Genomic DNA, 12,357 nt, shown 5'->3' on the forward strand with positions numbered 1-12,357 from the left:
TTGTCATCTTGTTAAAGGATTTACGACTGGCTGTTAAACCAACTCTATTAAGAGATTTTAGATCACTGCTACAATGGTTAGAGAGTAACAATTAAATGAATTGATTGTGATGCAACTAAATTGCAGCGTCCAGATCTCTTTTCTTCTTAAACTTGATCCTTCCTAATCAAATATTACTTTTTTACTCCACAAGGGTACCTGATTATTCTTCAAGTTCACTCTCACTCTTTCCTTCTTAATTCAATCAACACACTTGCACACACACACACACTAGAAATCTCAACTTGACCTTTAATTTATACCTTCCATATTGTCAAGTCAGCACAAATTCAAATTTCAATAACCAATTTTCATCATCATAGTCAACTAGAAATAATACATAAAATAAATTAAGCTTCTCATGCCAAAACAACAAAATCCTTTATTAGCTGACCCTGCTCAGTAAAAACTAGTTCTGAGACAATTTCCTATGTTAACCAACAGAAGCTTGTTTAACACTACGAACTTGCAAAAATCCTTTGGTGACTGAGTGAACTTAGTTAGCACTAACTCTTTCCAACTTTTCCTTTGTTAACCATGTGAATTCTTGGTAGACAAGGAAAATAGTCTTGCTAACCAAGTGAGGTTGGTAAGCACTAACTGATAACTGATATAACATTTGTGCGACATCAAAGACAACACACAATTAGACAATTGTATCCAACAATCTCCCTCTTTGGTATTGATGGCAACACAACATGTCATAGCAAAATGAAATTTGAGAACAAGACTTTCTCTGATAGAAAGTTTCTCCCTCTTAGATTTTTCACCAAAAGACTTCTTCTTTTATGCAGTAATCTCCCTCTGTGAATAAATTACATAACCTCTCCCTCTTTGACAACACATTCCAAAGAAAACACATACCAAATTAGTATCAATGTACCTTGAGTATTGATTCATATGTAATATTCTCTTGAATATGTTGCATCAACTGATTGATCTTCAACTTGGTTCCTATTGATGCACCCCTAAAACTTTCATTTAGTGAGCTTCAGATAGGGAAATGACCCCTAACTTACCTCTTAGATATAGGAATGCATCCTTAGGTAATAGCTTGGTGAATATGTCTGCAATCTATTCTTTTGTGTGGACATACTCCAATCTAATTTCTTTGTCCCACACCAGTTCTCTAACAAAATGATATTTTATAGCAATATGCTTAGTTTTGGAATGCATCACTTGGTTCTTTGATATGTTAATTGCATTAGTGTTATCACAATACATGACAATTGGTTCTTTGATCTCAACCTTCATGCATTCCAACAATCATTTAAACCAAACAATCTTAGAACAATTCATTGTTGTTGCAACATATTTTGCTTCTGTTGTAGATTGGGATGTATAGTTTTGCTTCTTGTTTGTCCAAGATACCAACCTTTTACCAAGAAATAATGCTCCACCACTTGTGCTTTTTTTGTCATCAAGATTTCTGCCCAATCAACATCAATGAATACCTTTAGGTCTAATTTTACTCCAAGTTTGTACCATAAACCATAGTTCTTAATATCTCAAAATTCTTTTGATTTAGCTAAGATTCTTGCCACTATCCCAACTGCTAAAGCAATATCAAGTCTTGTGTGAACTACATACTATAATTTCCCATTCATTGATCTATATACGGTATGATCTACTTCTTTGGAGTCATCATCTCTTGTAAGCTTTAGTCCAGTACACATGGGGGTACCAACTAGTTTAGAATCTTCCATTCCAAAGTTTTTGAGTATCTCCTTGATATACTTAGATTGAGTAATGTAGATACCATTCTTGTTCTGTTGCATCTGCAATCCAACAAAAAAATTTATTTCACCAAACATGGACATTTTAAACTCTTTTTTCATTTGTTTTGAAAATTCTTTGCATAGATCATCATTCCCTCTAAATAGAGTATCACCCACAAATATCTCTGCCAATACAATCTTTTTATTTGGTCCTTCCTCGATATACAAACTATTGTTATCATTAGTTCTCTAAAAACCAATCTGTATAAGGTATTTATGTAACCTTTCATACCATGCTCTAAGAGCTTGTTTTAGACCATACAGTGCTTTGTGTAATTTGCAGACCATGTCCCTTTTGTCTGGATCAACAAAACCTTTTTCTTGTTCAATGTAGAGTTCTTCATCACGAATACCATTGAGAAATGTAGATTTAACATCCACCTGATATACTTTGAATCCTTTGTGAGTAGCATATGCAAGTAAGGTCCTAACACCTTCTAATCTTCCAATAGGGGCTAAATTCTCACCATAATCAATTCCTTCTTCTTGAGAATAGCCTTTGCACACTAATCTAGCTTTGTTTCTGAATACCCATTTTATTCCAATCACATTTTTATCTATAGGTCTAGGAACAAGAGTCTAAGTTTTGTTCTTCTCTATTTGTTTTATTTCTTCATTCATTACCTCAATCCAACTTTCATTTTCTATAGCATCCTTAACACTTCTAGGTTCAAAATCAGCAAGTAAACATGTACTTTCTAGTTTTCTTCTATTCATAGTACCTTTTGATTTATCTCCAATAATCTAATCAAGTGCATGATACCTTTTGACATACTTGGCCAATATAGGTTCTTTTCCTTTAGAATGAATTGCACTATCTTCATTTCAAATTTCAACTTCTAGCTTGGGTTGTTCAGACTCGGTAGGTATTGGCTCAGTAGCTTTAGAATGTGATTCAAGTCCATGTGACTTGGTTTGAAATTCTTGCAACTCAGTAGCTAAGGATGACTTAGGAGGTGAAGTCTCCTTATTATCAAATGTGTCTAGAAATGTATCAGGTTCGAAGTAAACAAATCTTTTGTAATCTTCTGGTTCCCTTTTTCTTTCTTCTTCAGTCCTTTCTACAAACTCGTCAATTCTCACATGTGCACTTTATATGATTTTATGAGTAGATAAATTCAAACATTTATATACCTTACTTCTACAAGAATATCCTAAGAATATACCTTCATCACCTTTCACATCAAACTTGCCTTTTCTAGACTCTTTCAAGATATAACATTTACTACCAAAAACTTTTAGGTAACTTACATTGAGTTTGTAGCCATACCATAGTTCATAGGGAGTTTTATGTGAGTCCTTCAACTATACTCGGTTCAAAGTATGGACTACAGTGTTGATGGCTTCCTTCCAATATTTGATAGCAACATTCTTTTCAATCATTAGAGTCCTTGCACAATCCATGATGGATTTGTTTCTTCTTTCAACTATTCCATTTTTCTTGGGAGTACCAGGGGTTGATACCTACCTTTTGATTCCTCTTTCAATTCAAAAAGTATTGAATTCATTGGAGATGAATTCACCACCTTTTTCTAATCTTAAACATTTCAATCTTTTCCCTGTTTCTTTTTCTACTCTTGCTAAATACCATTTAAATTTCTCAAATGCTTCTAACTTTTCTCTAAGATACATAACAATCATCATTCTAGAATAGTCATCAACAAAAATAATGAAGAATTTTTCTCCACTATAGCTTTCTATTCCAATGGGTCCACAAAGGTTAGTATGCATAATTTCCAAGACATCTTCAGATTGATATTTTTTGCTTTTAAAACTTGTCTTTCCCATTTTTCCAATCTGACAATTTTTGCATAATCCAACATCTGATTTCTTCAAACTAGGAATACCTCTTACTTTTCTAAATTTTCTTATTTTGACCATATTATCAGAGTTTACATGACATAGTCTTCTATGCCATAACCAAATTTCTTCCATTTGAGCAATAAAACATGAGCAATCACCAAGATCAAGATAAAATAGGTTACCTCTTGTTTGCTTGCTTGATCTAATTAGATTGCCTTTGTCATCCAACAGTCTTGCCTTGCCATGCATGAATTCTACCTTGAATCCAATTTTGATTAGTTGTGTCACACTTGGTAGATTATGTTTTAGTCATTCAACCCAATAAGAATTGACACATACAATTTCTTTGGTTAATGAGATTCAACCTTTCCCTTTTATGTAACAAGGTTTATTGTTTCCAAACCTTACACTACATCCATCATAGTGTTCAAAATTTCATTTGTCTCTAGTCATATGATGTGAAAATCCACTATCTATGATCCATGTATCATTTTTACTAAAATGAGAGATAAGTTCCATCTTATCTTCTTCTTCATTAGATTCATCTTTTACAACAATGTATATTATCTCATCTTCACTATTATCAGAATCTTTAGCCATAAAACAAGTCTTCTTACCTTTGTCTTTGAATGATTTGTGACTTTTGGATTTCTTCTTGCCTTTGTACTTGTGACTCTTCTTCTCATCCTTGCTCTCTTTGTTTGGGCACCTAGCAGCAATATGACCAATCTCTTCACATGAAAAGCAGATTAAAGGAACTTTACCTTTGTACTTTCCTCTTCCTCTAGAATATTTCTTTGCAAGTTGAGCTTCAACAACTTCAAGATCACTATCAAAACTTTCCTTTATTTCCTCTTCACTTTCTAACTAAATGTCCTTTATTTTCTTTCCTTTCTCTTTGAGTGGAAGTTTGGCCTCAAATGCAGATTTGATATTTTTGGAAGCTGGAACATAATTGTCAAAGTTGACTAGCTCAAAAGTTGTCAATCTTCCTACCAAGGCATCCAAACTTAACTTGTGATTTGGATCACGCCTCTTTTCTTGAATAGCAGATACTCTAATTTCATAGATAGGAAGCAATGTTCTGAGAACTTTACTTACAATAGTTTCTTCCTTGATTTCTCCTCCAGAAGCTCTAATTGCACTGACACTAGCTTTGATTCTTTCCACATATTTGGCAACATTTTCATCTTCTCTCATTCTCATTTGATCAAATTATCCTCTAAGGCTTTTTTCTTTGGCTCTCCTTAAATCATCATCACCATCATAGATGTCCTTTAGCTTGTTTCACATATCAAAAGCAATTTTGCAGTCTTTGATCTCATCAAATTCATCATAGCTGAGAGTAGATGCAATATCAATCATCACGATGTTATGGTTCTTTTTCTCAGCAAGATCTCCAACAAATAATGTACCAGTAGGTGTTTTTATTATTTATCAAGGTATTTGTAGCCTGAATCACTAATGGTGGCCAAATGAAGTCTTATGACTCCCTGCCATACTGAAAAGTTGTCTCTATTTAGGTTTGGAATCTCTCTCTTGTAGGACATCCTGATCTTTAGCTTAGATCCTTGAAACCTTTCCTACAAGCACCTAAAAGCTTTGATACCAATTTTTGGAAATATAGAATGAGTAACTGAGAGGGTGGGTGAATTAGTTACCACTAAAATAAATAAGAGATCCCTTAGATGTCAACAATAAAATCTAGACTAATAAAACTAATTGTTGTTGTTACTCGATAAACACACATAAAATGTTGTAACTTGGTAAATGTAGAGTGTGAATTACTTTTAGTAGATCCTAAAATATTAACAGTAATTAATTTGCAAGCATAAGAGAAATAACATGAACACATGAGGCCCCAAGATTTAACATGGAAACCCAATATGGGAAAAACCACCAATGTAACTAGTTATATTATTCACTCTTCTAAAGTAAGCCCTGTTAGGAGCCAACCTTGTTAAAGGTTACAAAACACACTATTAGGTGTGACCTTTTTAGAGGATCTAATCACCCTATTAGGAGTGACCTTGCAAGAGGTCTTAAGACAATTCAATGGAATTGCCACCTTCTTAGAGGATTTACAACTAGCTGTTAAACCAACTCTATTAAGAGATTTTAGATCATTCCTACAATGGTTAGGGAGTAACAATGAAATGACCTAATTGTGATGCAACTGAATTGCTAAATCCAGATCTCTTTTCTACTTAAACTCGATCATTCCTGATTGAATATTTATTTTTTGCTCCACAAGGATATATACTTATCCTTCAAGTTCACTCTCACTCTTTTCTTCTTAATTCAATCAACACACTTGCACACACACACTAGAAATCTGAACTTGACCTTTCATTTATACCTTCTAGATTGTCAAGTCGGCCCAAATTCAAATTTCAATAACCAATATTCATCATCATAGTTAGCTAGAAATAATACATAAAGTAATTAAGCTTCTCATGCCAAAACAAAAAAAAATCCTTTATTAGCCGACCCTGCTCGATAAACACTGGTTCCGAGATGATTTCCTGTGTTAACCAATAGAAGCTTGATTAACAATGCGTACTTGCAAAAATCTTTTGGTAACTAAGTGAACTCGATTAGTGCTAGCTCTATCCAACTTTCCCTTCATTAACCATGTGAACTCAATTGACATTATTTTCTACCATAATTTCCTTCGACACCTAAGTGAGCTTAGTAGACATTGTCTTTGCAGATTAAACTTCAAGAATGCTCAGTAGACAAGAAAAATAGTATTGTTAACCAAGTGAGCTCGGTAAGCACTAACTAACAACTAATATTAAATTTGTGTGACATCAAAGGCAACACACAATTAGACAATTGTATCCAACAAAATATGTGAGGGCTCTTAGTTGAGCCTTAGAAATACATTTCTTGCTAGTAAACCATGAAATAGGAGGTTCTCTTAGAGAAAAGATGCAAGAATGGAAATGTTCACAAAGAATGCCTTAAGAATGCAATGCAAATGTACACTAAACTAGTATAAATATACAAAATACAGCTATGTTAACAAGAATGAGAGTATTACAAATCCAACTATTATAGTATGTGAGCTAGATTATAGTAAAGGAAACTAAGCTATCATGAAACTGTACTACAATGTCATGGATGAGAGAATGTAGACAAGAAAATGGAAGTTCTCCACAAAAGCTCTCAAGACTTTGGATGGTAAACCTATAGCATTACAGTACTCAAGACTGTGTATCCTTTGAGGGGGAAAGTTCTCCCTCTTTTAAAGTTGTACGGATGGTGGAGATCAAAATCAAGATGATGGAAGATCAAGGGTGGAGTTTGAATATGAGATTGATCCATGTGCGCACACAAGTCAACCAATAAACAAAGAGTTGACTTTGCATCTGAGATAAAAAGAGGCTTTTCCTTTAATTTTCAAAATAGATATAATGCTTTATGTGTGCACATTAAGTGGGTTAGAAGAAAGGGGGCTTTTATTTAATTAAAAGGGGACATGTTGTTTTAATCAAATATTGAACTATAGGATAGCCTAGTCAAAACTATAGGTTATAATTAAATTAGTTGAGTTATATCAATTTGATCTATGCAATGGATTAAACAATTTAGCCAAAATGTTCAGAAGGGGGCTAATAGTCTAGATGACCATTTTTAGGTAATTAAAGGTACCATCCCCACTAGGATTTTTCCTTGGCCATGGTTTCCTCAATCAACAAATTATGGTGTTATGTGTTGCATTACTTTATGGTTGTGTTTAGTATTTAGCTTAATTAGTTTACTTTCTTATGCATGTTATAAGTTTTTTAATGATATAATATTTGGAAAAAAGTTTGTGAATCATTGATTCACCCTCCCCCTCACCTCTCAATATTTCATATTTCTATTGGGTAGGAAATGTAGATGACAAAAAAGTTACAAGTGGTGAAGCATTCTTCTTGGGAGGAAGATTGGTTTCATGGCTAAGAAAGAACAAAATTGAATATCATAATCTATAGAAGAAAAGAATTCTAATCATATTATTTGGATGAAGAAGATGTTTCAAGAAATTGGTATTGAGTTTCCATGTCCTATTATAATTCATTGTAATAACAAAAGTACAATTAATATGTCAAAGAGCTCAATGTTACATTCAAAGGCAACACATTTCCATAAAGTATCATTTCTTGAGAGAGAAAGTAGCAGAGAAGGAAATCAAATTAATAGAAGACTATTTACCAAACCTTTGGCTAAGGACACATTTGAGTACTTGAGAGGTTTACTTGGAGTTACATGCCAACCTTCTTCAGAGTAGTTGATGTAGGATTACATTAGTCCAGTATATTCAAAGCTTATTTTTACATCTAGATTGTATGTTTGGTTATGCTTCCTCTGGGGGAGTTATCACTCTTTAAGAAGAGTTATTGAGAACTCTTTGGAAATATATTGTTTAACAGCATCTTTTGGAACTTGTTGGGCTTTTTTAGATTTTTTTAGAGGTGATTGAACTTTGAGAATTGGCATAATGGAACCTTTTTCATTGATGTCAATGGGGGAGAGTAATACATGAAAAAACTCATTAATGAATGGTGGAGAGTTATATATGTTGATGTATGGAGGAGATTTATGCATGTTGATGTATGGGGAAGAGTATTATATGATGACAAAAGTAGATGAGGAGGAAATATATATAAAAATTGATTAAGATCAATGGGGAGAAGAACCATTTATGTTTTGGTATTTTTGGCATTTATACTTTTTCATCATATGTTTCCACCAAAGCCAAAGGGAGAGATTGTTAGCCTTAATGTTGAAGTATCCTTTGGGGATTATGATAGAATATTTGAAAAGATGATTGAGTGCTTATATGTTGCATTCATGACTTCATTGATGTCAACATATTGTCTTTTTGGATAGAATAGTCAAAGTTGTAGAGATAGTTTTGTTTAGCACAGTTTGAGGATGCAAAGTTGTATTCAATGGGTTAGAAAAGAATATTTAGATATATCTAAGTGTGTAGAAATAATTATGAATATTTGAGTAAGATACAACAATTTTACAGAAGATTGGTTATAGGCTAGTATGTACGATATAATATGCTAAAGATTCAGTTGTGTCATTTTGTAGAGGTTAAAGCTTGCTCAATGGGATTTGATTTTGGTTAGAGACATGTTTTTGGTTATGTATTTGAGGTGGTATAATTATTTAATCATTATGTGTCATTTTCTAAAGTTTAATGTTTCCTATGTTCAATGTCAAACCAACTATTGTTATGAATTAATATAATATGTATTGTAGCATGTGGAACTTAGTTGTAATATATTATGAGGGTCCTATATTACTCATTGTACATTGGGGAATCATCAAGACCAGATTAACTATTTTAGAACTTGGTATAAATGAAATATGTTTCCTTAGTAGTAACTTTCTCATTATGAAATAGTGATCATATGTGAGTTTTGGATGTGAAATTTATGAGATTAGAGAAGAGGGTGATGTTGATGATGTATTGAGAACTTCAAAGGAATCATATTGGCAAGATTATTTATTGTATTAGTTAGTCCATTCTTGGATATGTTATTGTTAATTTTTTGGTGAAAATAGTTCTAAAGTAATTTGGATAGTGGGTTCATTTGACTTCCTATTAGCTTAATTAGGTTGAAGCGACTCCTAACAGGGTTGAAATCTTCTAGCAAGAATTCAAGGTCTCTTAACAGGGATTCACATGTTGATGAAGGTACGCTCTAGTACCACTGACAAAGGTATGCTCTGATACCACTGATGTAGGGCCACCACCACCCGTACCAACTCAAAACCAATATCACAACAAGATGGAGACAAGAGATGACAAAATGCTTCATAATACATCCATTATTACTTGAAATTCATTACAATATTCTCCAAATGGAAAAACTCCAATCTCTTATAATATAAGAGAGCTTCCTCACAAGGACTTCCAACTAGAAGAGCTTACAAAAAAAGAGCTTCTTCTTGAAGACTTCTACTTCCCAAGATTTCTTACAAGAGATTACATTCGAAGAGCTTCTACAAGAAATTACATCTGAAGAGCTTTTACAAGAAATTATATTTGAAGAGCTTCACTACAAGAGCTTACACTTGAAGAGCTTCTACAAGAACTTGAACTTGAAGAGCTTGATTACAAATGAACATAAGCCTTCCTTAAATAGGCACTTACCACCCAATGGATGATTTATCCACAACATTCTAGAATATCCACAACCTTCTAGAATTTCATCTACAACCCTCTACAATATCTACAACTTTATAGAATTTCCACCTAAATACAACTAAGCACCACCATGTGGCCCAATTAGAAAATTACATTGCTTTATGGATCACAACAAATATTAAATGCATGATTTAAGGAACTTTCCACAAACTTCTAAACTGCCACCTACAAACCTCGATTAATGGAATAACACTATTTTTTTTTTCTATTTATGCCAATTATGCACCTTGAAAATAGAAATTCATTTTTATGTATTGGTTGTATTTATTTGACTCCTAACAGGTTCATTTCCTTTTGCAAGGAACCTTCTATATTAGTACATCATCTTGTGGGCATCATTCCCACTAGGGTTTTCCCTCTGATCAAGGGTTTCCCTAGCTAACATATCTTATAGCATTGTGCATGGTTATCATCTTGTAGTTGATATGTATATTTTCTATACGTTTATTTTTTTTAAAAATTATTTAAAATTCATAACTAATTCACTCCCCCCCCCCCCCCCTCTCAGCTATATTGGTGGAATTCACTTTCTAGCAGTAAGATGAAGTTCTTGTTGATAATTGGAATGAAAATAGTGTGTGATTGCTATTGTTCTCACATGTTTCTCTTGTTTTAAATATTCATATGTTTGGGTCTTCAATTGGGAGGAAATTTAAATTGATTGTAAATATTAGATCATTGAATCACCTATTTATTGAACTCAGTCTCATTTTATTTGAACATGGGAGGGATATAGAATTAGATTTGTGTTGATAAGTTTGAAACCCTTATCAACTTGGGTTTTGAGGAATAGTTATACACGACTCTTCATCTCACTATTGTAAAATTCTCATTTATAGTAAAATTAAGGCTTAACATATCTCAATAGTTTTTCATTAGGTTTGAGACCAAGCACACCTTGCCATTGTGAGGAATAAAAAAATTAAGGCTAGGTAACCCTTAGGTGACTAGCCTGGTTGATTGAAGAAAAGTGAATGTAAATTGATAGGGTGGTTTGGCAATAAGTAAATGGTATATTTTTTATTTAATTAGGTATATAGAACTTTCTACAATGGATTTGGACCTATAATCATTGAATTAAAAGGGATTATTTTGTAAATATGATGATTAGGTCTACCAGGGTTTGTTAAATATTGATTTTGTAGTTAAGGGTTTAAGAGAATGAACCCAAATCCAAAATATTGGAGTCCTATGAAATCTAAAAAGGGCATTTAGAAATATCATTTTTAGGGGTGTGCATAGGAATTATGGAAGTGAATTTAAAAATACCTAATTTGAAGGCCCAATTCCTATGTAGTAGGTTTTCTATTAGGCCAATTAGAAAAAGTGAGTTTTAAGTTGTTGGGAGTGGATCCAAGGTGTCAAATAGATAAAGTTGGATTGGGAAACATTCTAGAGAATGGATACATGACTTGATGTCATTGGAGAGGAGAGATCTTGGAATGTAAGGGTGGAATACTTGGAGGAATCTAGGTTTGTGAAGAAGTTGGTTATAAACAATGAGACTCACTTATAGAGTTGGATTGTCCTATTATAGGGCCTCAAGGAGGTGGATTAAAAAAAATTCAAACTACTTGTAAAATTATCATGAAGTTTTTTTTGGAAGGGACTATTGGAGGGTTTTAAGGAGGAGACAAAAACCTAGGTTTTGTATAGGTAATTGGTTAAGTGTTTAGACCCCTCTGCATCAAAGAGTATTGTTTCATATCATCATAATAAGCTTCATAATCCTACAAACTACATAAATATTTTTTTAAAAATAAAAAAAAGTAGATGATAAAGTGGTAGGAGGACATAAAGGTGTGACTCCCTTGTTCTTTGTTTTAGACCTAATCATACTTATAGTCCATTATATAAATATTTACATAATGTGATGACACATTTAATAAATGATAAAATTATAAGATTCTTCCTATTAGACCAATTGACCATAGAAAACCTCTTCTTATATCATTTTATTCCAAATCCTTTTTCCAATATCATCTTCAAATTGGTCATGACACTAAAAGATTCTATACTTTGAATAAATCTATTCAAGATTTTATTGATTCTAATTTTATCTCTCTTGATGTTAATGTTAATCATAGAAATAAATTTATTGTATCTCCTAATTAGGATTTTCAAATTTACAATAATCACTTACAATGTCACTCTACCAATACTATTGCAAAACCTTCTTATTTCATTACCCATATTGTTTATGATGATAAAGTTGAAGAATAAAACCATGTTGAGAATGTCCCACCTCAAACTGCACTTCAACCTCTATCTGGACCTAAATATTGCATCAATAACCTTTGATCATACGATGACGGTTATTAAAGTGCCTAATGGCCCTCTTTACATTACTAATAGGGTTACTTTTGTTCCTTCGCATGGTATCCTTTTTGACCCTTCTTCCATGGTGAATATTATAACTAAAGATAATATGTTCAATTAAAAGTTTCAAAAGGTTTTATATGATACATTTTTTCCTTGGATTCAAATGTGTAATAGTTTTGTGTATCCTCCTCAGGGTTCTAT

The sequence above is a fragment of the Cupressus sempervirens genome, chromosome 1, assembly GCF_028749045.1.
Source record: "Cupressus sempervirens isolate cs-2001-9-10 chromosome 1, ASM2874904v1, whole genome shotgun sequence".
Lineage (NCBI taxonomy): Eukaryota > Viridiplantae > Streptophyta > Pinopsida > Cupressales > Cupressaceae > Cupressus > Cupressus sempervirens.